The sequence below is a fragment of the Lygodium microphyllum genome, chromosome 12, assembly GCF_053477565.2.
Source record: "Lygodium microphyllum isolate KBCC chromosome 12, Lygodium_microphyllum_v1.1.10, whole genome shotgun sequence".
Classification (NCBI taxonomy): Eukaryota; Viridiplantae; Streptophyta; class Polypodiopsida; order Schizaeales; family Lygodiaceae; genus Lygodium; species Lygodium microphyllum.
The window spans coordinates 31,453,302-31,461,792 of record NC_141146.1 but is presented as its reverse complement, the minus strand read 5'-3'; positions in this window follow the sequence as shown (position 1 = coordinate 31,461,792).

Here is an 8,491-nt window from a genome sequence, read left to right as displayed (position 1 = left end):
ACCAGAATTCTGAGATTATTCTCATGCAAATATCTAGACTTTAGTAAGCATACTTAGTCTTGTATTTCGCTTTTATTTTTAACCTTCACAACTATGTCTCTACACTGGACACTAGAATGCTAAGCCTAGGATTTTTATCCCTTAGGGAATTGGTTTCAAGGGGCATAGATCCAATAGATCTATCTACACATCTCAATTTAAGCTCCTTTTAAATTATTTCTTCTCTGCCTTTATATAATAAATTCCTTTTATTATTTACTAATCAACAAACATTCAAAACAATCAACTAACATTCCACAAATCCATAAACTTTAATTTCCCTTTTTAAAGGTTTCCTGTCCCATTTGATATAACTTAATATTTTGTGAACACCCTTAATTTACGTAAAGTTGGAAACACCATATTTTGATATTAATAGTGTTTCAAAGTATTAACATTAAATTAATTTTGTTTTTATTTAACCCCAATAAAATTCCATAAACATTTGAAACCATATTTTCAGTTTTCCATGAAAGATCCTAATTTTTGTTGAGTTAAAAATATGGTTTTTATCAATAAAAACTACAATTTTCATTCAAAATAAGTAATTTTTTATTTTTAAAACATATTAAATCTCTTTCAAATTTTTTAAAATATTTTAAAATATTTTTAATAGTATATAAATTATTAAAAAATATTATATCTCATAAGTGTTTAACCAAATATTTTATAAAAAATTATCTATGTCATTTTAAAGTGTTTCTTACTATTTTTTATTTTTAAAATATACAATCAAGCATAGATAAATGCTAGAAACTATTCAGAGTTGAAAATCATATTTTAAGACATTAGAGAAAATTTATAAACCAAGAAAATTATAATTTCATACTACTTATTTTTATTAAACGGATTAGGTGCTTACTTGGAAACACACAAGTCAAGATTTTGTCCTTGGAAGTATGCATATCCCGCAGTCTAGCTAGGAAGTAGGGTCCATCCATTCATCTCAAACACAAGCTCTTCGCTTTTTCACTTCCTCGCAACTCCTCACTTATTGATTTACTTGTCACAATATGAATGGCCCTTAAGAGTTTAAAGCTATTAAGCTTTAATTAAAAGCTTAAAATCCATGGCTATGGCTTCTTCTTATGAAACATGGTGTCAAATGAAGGAGGAGAATACTAATTCATTATCTTGACGATTTGACTACCAAACTATGCGCGAAGTAGAGCGATTTGAGGCTAGTAAATCCTTTTACATGTCTACAATCTCGATTTGGACTCTGTGCATTGATGCTCCAGATTGATCACAAGGGAGAAATCATGGCAATGGAGGAGAAGAACACAATTGACATGAGCTTGAAGGTTCAATGGAGTAGTATTGACTTCTCGATATTGTCTAGGACCTCATTTTCCCTTAAATGGCACCAATGGGATGGCAATTGATGGCGCCCCCCTCCTCTACCTCTCCTACACAATGGTGGTTTTTTTTTTTAAATCATGAACACTCTCAACAATGGCTTATTCATTGATCACACTTTGGACTTCCCTTTGAAGACATCAAAATGTTGGTTTGTTCCATATGCCAACTAGTAGATATGATCATAATGATAATGATCAATTTGCATGCAATGACGGGCTGGCTACGGCTAAATTTATGACCTTACAGAATAATAAAAAATAAACAGTCACTCCTTGGAATATTCAACACTACAAGGATGAGGCCTTAATTCAATGAGCATAATAAAAAACCCTCAAAGCAGCCACCCTTAGTCGAAGCGGCCATCTTCTCTACAAAGACATAGAATGCTTCTTCAAAGGTGAGTATTCAGTAATTATGATTGTCCGATGTAGTGATTGGAATCAATCTCTACATGAGCATAGCACCAAAGGGACGTAACATGGACTGGTCTTGATATTTGCTAAAGGCCAGTATCCCCGTGAAGAACATGCTACCTTGCAACATGCTATCTCAAACATTATTGTTGTATGCCATGCCATTGTACAGAACCCCTTTTGCTCTGCAATTATGCAATTATTCCTCCATCTCAAGACTCAATGTTTGATAGCCCAAATCTTCACCAAAAATCTCCCTTTGATCTCACAATCTCAAGATTGTGCTTCGCTGATCTCTCCACCACCAACAATACCATGGTGTAGTAGAGAAAGAAGATAATCCATTGAGATGATAATGGCTAGGCGTAGCTTCAACAACACGCTTCATGAAAGTTTGTAGTGAAAATTTGTAGTTAATGCATAAATGACTACTCCTACTTTCTACAACTTTCAATCGGTTCAAAACATTCGGGTGGATGTGTGCATTAGTAGAAAGATACATTTTCAGCAAAGGTTGGTCTTCTATTTTGGAGCTGAGAGGTTGAGAGAGATCTTGTTGTCCCCTGATCCCATAGTACTCCCTATTTTGGATTATAACATCTCCTTTAATGTGCACATATTCATTCTACTCTAAGTGTATCCCATGAACCATAGGGATTTGTATGGACCTATCCATCCACTTGCTAGACAAACCGTGCATATAATCATTAGCACAAAGCTTAGGTTTCAAAATATTATAAGGGGCTTATTGGGCCCTCGTCGTCTTGCTGAGATTAATGCATCTGTAAATCCATTTATTCTACCCTTAATAAGATATGACTTGGACCTAGACGTGTTCATCTTTATTTTGTATTGAGCTAGATCAACATCTTTCTATCATGGCTTTTCCAAGTTTTTTTGGGCAAAAGGGGAGAAATCTCTGGACTTTTTGGATGATTTAGAAATGGCCTTCCTAGTCACAGGCCGGGATGATGAAGCAACCAAAGTACGGGCCTTCCCTTTAGTTCTAAAGTGTGATGCTCGAGTGTGGTATCAAGCTCTCTCAAAGGCTACAAGGGGTAATTGGGAGGATCTCAAGACCGCATTCATGCACAAGTACCAAGATACAGAGCCACCTGAAGATATTTGGAGACAACTCTTAGATCTTCGCCAAACCTTACCAGGGAAGTACCAAGCATATGAAGGCATGTTTATAAAATTATGGGATAAATGGACAACCTCCTTATCCGAGGGAGAAAGAGTACGTGATTGCCTTAAGAAAGATTGTTTTCTAGCCCGACTCCATCCTCTACTAAGGGAGAAGGTCAAAGGAAAGTTTCCCACATCCTATGAAGAATCGGTCACTTATGTGAGGGAGAAAGATAGAAAATTGAAGTATCAAGCCCAGTTGAAGGGGGGAGTTGAGCCCATACAGGTTTTACCAACCATGCCAAGGCCTAGAGAAATAGCAGAGGCCCCACCTAAACCAGAGATACCACAACAAGAGCTCCTACAACGCATTACTAATCAACTTGAAAGTCTTTTGTTAAATTTGGTGCAAGGAGTACGGTCCCCTCCCCTCATAAATGAAGGCAATCGAGGTCCAAGGAGACAAGAAAGAGAGTATGTTTGCTATAATTGTGGGGAGACTAGCCATGGTATGTACTTTTTCCCTCATCCCAGGCATTTCCCAGGAAATCGGTTCCAACCAAGGAGGAGACAACAAGTGGCACCACCTAGGGAAAGGTTTGTTCCATCAAATCCAGGGCCTCCACCGCCGGTTCAAGTTCTCCAGCATCCTCGACCACTTGCAGAGGTGCCGCCCTTGCCTGTCCAACCGCCAGAGAATCATGATGTCAGGATAATTAGTTTAGATGAGAGTGATGTCAAAGGGAAGGCCAAAGTAGTAGAGGTTGAAGCAATGCCAGTGAAGAAAGCTCGTAGAATTGAGAGAATGAAGCCTACACCACCAAAGGAGGTTGAAAATATGGAAGAGGAGGCAGAGTCATCAATGGCTGCAAAGACACGCAATAGTAAAAAGAGGAGGGCTCGCTCACGCCGACACATTGAGCCAGATGATTTTTCCCTGGGTAAAGGTACTAGAGCTTATGATTTGCTTGTTGATGTGAGGGATCAAGGGTCAAAAATTTCATGGCCACAATTACTACATCTATCTCCAACAGTGCGGCGACAATGGTCTAAGATGGTAAGCATTAGACCCATGAAGAATAGACATGTGAATGCAATCCAGGCTAGAAAGATGAAAGATATTGTGCCTCTAGTGGAAGCCGAAATCAATGGGTAGAGAGTGTCGAAGACATATGTGGATGGAGGTGCAGAGATTTGTGTCATGACGAAAAAGTTGATGCATCGTTTGGGATTAGAGGTAAATGAAACTACTAAATTTGGGGCCAAAATGGCTAACAATGTAGTAGTAAATTGTTTGGGAGTTATAAAGAAAGTCAAGGTAAAGGTGTGTGGAGTGCAATTGGAGCTTGACATGTATGTGATGCCAATGAAGGGGGACGGCTATCCACTCATTCTCGGGTGACCATGGCTAATGGGAATGAAAGCTAGAGAAGATTGGGAGACAGGGGCTTTAGAGCTAAGGCCACAAAAGGGGCTGCAGAAAAAATGCAAGAGCACTATCTACAACATGAAAGAGGGCCAACAGGAGGATCTTGTGTTAGAGACCACCGCTAATGAATGGAGTTCCAGCGAGAGGGTTGGTCATCTATGACAGAGGGAGAGTCTTCTAATGAGGAGGAAGAAAGCTCTCTAGAATTGATGGGGATTACATTAAAAGAGCCTTCTAGTAGTGAAATTCCATAGTAGCTTCCAAAGGTCGAGGAGGGGTTAGAAAAAATGTTGGCTAAGGATCTATCAGTTGAGGAGAAGGCAACTTGCATGGAAGTGGTAATAAATGTTGAGAGATCGAGCTCCACTCGTGATATGCCAGGGTGACCGTTGTGCATTTATGTCACCGACTTGTCAGTTGCAGATGCGGTTGGTACACTGCCCATGAATAATAGCTAGATGACAGCTATCCTTATCTACTCTAGTTCGTGGCTCAGTTAGTATGCCACCTTAGTTATTTGAGTTTGGTTTGAGACCCATATATAGGGTTCTTCTATTTCTTTGTATGAGACTTCTTTTTGGCTTATACAACTAAGAAGAGGAAAACTGTTTTCAGCCTCCATCTCTGTGTGTATTCCCCCATTGTGCAAGCAAGAAAGCTACAAGTGAGACTCCTTCCTTCTCTCCCACAATCTTGACATGGTATCAGAGCCTTGTTCGTGGTAAGGAGCTCAAGAAAGCAAGCCAAACTCGCGGTGTTCTGGTAAGAGGAGCAGTGTTGCTTTCATTTTCTGTTTTGGGAGCAGATCTCTGCAGGTAGCACAGCCGGAAATTGCAAGAGTGCATTGTCTCAGGTTGAGACGCCCTTCGCGGTGAAGCAAGAGGGCAGTATATGCTGCACGACGGGCTTTAGCCCTCAGCGAGCTTGTTTTTTTTATTTGAGGCCATTTCGGGGCTTGTTTTGGAGGCGGAAGTTTTCTGCACGCACTCAGGAAAAGGCCTAGTTTTATGCTGTGCGACCACTGTTCTACAGATCGGTGAAAAGTTACTGTAGAAATTGCATCGTATGCTTGTGTGCAGAGACATTGGGAGTTACAGAATCATCCTTGTTGCCTGTTGATGCAAAATCGTCACTAGGAAGTGACTGTGTGGTCAAATACTACTTTCGTCAGTTTTGCAGATTAGCCCTTGTGAGGCTGAAGCTGTGTTCTTTGCAGTGACAGAACTTTTTGCAGTGTTCTGTAGTGGCGTTTGATTCTCTCTCACAGATTGTCACTGAAAAGCTTGACAAGAACAACTTCCAAGCATGGAAGTTTAGAATGATGAATTTCCTTATGGGAAAAGGATATTGGGAATTTGTTGCAGGAAATGAAGAAGAACCAGTTCTTCTTGATGTTCCCAATCAACAGCAAATACAGGCATTTAAAGCATGGCATGAGAGAGCCAGGAAAGTTATGTACTGGCTGTCTATCAGTATTTCAGACTCTATGATTGTGCATATTCAGGATGCAAGTACGCCAAAGGAGGCATGGGATACTTTGTAAAAAATGTATAGCACAAATACGCAAGCCAGGAAAATGCAGCTCAAGCAAGAGTTTCATAATGTGCAAAGAGAAAATATGAGCATCAATGACTACCACATGAAGGTGAAGAAGATTGCAGATGCACTTGCTTCCATTGGGTCGCCAGTGGAAGATGATGATTTAGTTTCTGTGACCTTGAATGGTCTAGGAAAGGATTATGCACAGTTTCGAACATCCATTTCCGTCCGTGAAAGATTTCCTGATTTTGAGGAGTTGATTGCTCTTCTAATTTCTGAGGAGCAGAGAAATGGTGGTGCATCTTCTTCAGGAGGAACTTCAAAAGAAGTTATCTTCTACTCAAATGCTGGAAGAGGTAGAGGCAGAGGTAGAGGAGGCCGATTTGGAGGCCGTGGTAGAAATCAGAATATGCAGCAAACTCAAGAAAACCAGTCCTATGGAGGAGGACGTGGTAACTCTAGAGGCAGGGGGAGCCAAAGAGGTCGTGGTGGATGGCGAAGAGGGCAAAATGCAAACAGCAATGTTGAATGCTACTACTGTGGTAAAATGGGTCATATGGCTAAAGACTGCTATAAAAAGCAGAATGACATCATGAATGGAAAACTACAACAAGGGAATTATGCATCTTCTAGTAGACAGGGTGATGACAGAAATGAGCATTTGTTTATGGTGCAGCACATGAACAATTCTGTGACAAGTGCAGAAGAAAGCAACGATGTATGGTATGTTGACTTAGGTGCATCAAACCACATGACAGGTCATGCAGAATGGATGGAGGATGCAAGGAAAATGGAAAAACCAGGATTTGTGGAGATTGGTGATGATACTGCACATCCTATTGTGCAGATTGGAAAAATTCCCTTGTCTATGCAGGATGGGAAAAAGAAATACCTATCAGATGTATTTCATGTCCCGAATATCACTAAGAATCTGGTTTCTGTTGGTCAAATGGTTGAGCAGGGCTTGCAAGTCAGATTTAATCTCATGGGTGCTTTGTTGAGGATATGAAAAATAAAGGTCGCTTGATAGCAAAAGGAAAGAAGAAGGGCAGAATGTTTACGTTGGATGCAGATATGTCTGAATTGAGTGCAGCAATGTTTGCACATGGGACCGGTGTAGTTGCAGATATTGATATCTGGCATAAACGCATTGGTCATGTTAATGTACAGCGACTTAAATTAATGCAGGCCCAAAATATTGTTGCAGGATTTCCTAGATTCAAGGTTGCAGAAATGCATAAGGTATGTGAAGCCAATCAGTTTGGAAAACAGGCAAGGAAACCATTTCCTAGACATGTTCAAGAGAGTAAGAAGCCATTGGAATTAATCCACTCTGATGTGTGGACTACTAAAGCTGCATCTCTTGGAGGTTGTCATTATTTTGTCACTTTTATTGATGACTATAGCAGAAAAGTTTGGGTGTATTTTATGAAAAAGAAAAGTGAAGTTTTTGGGCATTTCAAAACTCTTAAAGCTATGATTGAAAAAGAAACAGGCCTGCAAATAAAATGCCTAAGGTCAGATGGAGGGGGAGAGTACCTCTTAAATGAGTTTGCAAGGTTCTTGCAAGAGCATGGCATAAAGCAACAATATTCATGCAGTCATACCCCACAGCAAAATGGAATTGCATAAAGAAAAAACAGGCATATTGGAGAGGTATCTCGTGCCATGCTCAATGAAAAGGACCTGCCAGATTTTTATTGGGCTGAAGCAGTTGCTACAGCAATCTACATAATGAATAGGACTCCCACTGCAGCAATACATGGAATGACTCCAGAGGAGAGGTATACTGGTAGGAAACCAGATTTTTCTCATTTGAAAATCTTTGGTTGCATTGCCTATGTTCATGTGCCAGATGAGTTGAGATCCAAGTTGGATCCAAAAGCTGAGAAGTGCATCTTTATTGGTTACTCTCTGCAGAGGCAGAAAGGGTATAGATGCTATAACCCTTCTACTCGTAAGTTTACAGTGAGCAAAGATGTTGTTTTTGATGAGATGAGTAGCTGGTATAAACAAGTAAATGTGATTGATGATGTAGATGCACAAAATGGTAATGCTGCACAGAATTCACAGCAGCAGTCATAAAATATTAGTGGACCTGGAGTGTCCTCTAGCAGTGGTTCACATTCTTCGCCATGGATAGGCAGATTGAGATCAGGAGGATCTTCTCAAAGCAATGCAGATAGTGGTATGCAGGTTTCACGAAAAGGAAAAGAGAAGGTAGATCAACCCATGTTTGATGTGAATGCAGGTCACTCTTATGTGGATGGTGAATCCAGTGGCTCAGAACACAGCATTGATGATGAGTTGGGTATCCCCTCTATTGTTACACCTGGAGTAAGAAAGACCAGGGATGTTTTGAGAGCACCTGGAAGTGAGCCTACTTTGCGTAGGTCTACTAGAGCTAGGTATCCTGTGGATAGGCTGAAATGTGATGGATTTACAGCCATCCACTATGCATATATGGTCAAAGTGATACAGGAACCAGAACCCACTTCTTTTGAGCAAGCCATGGGAAAAGAAAAATGGGAGAAAGCCATGGATGAAGAAATGGATGCCTTGGAAGCAAATGCTACATGGG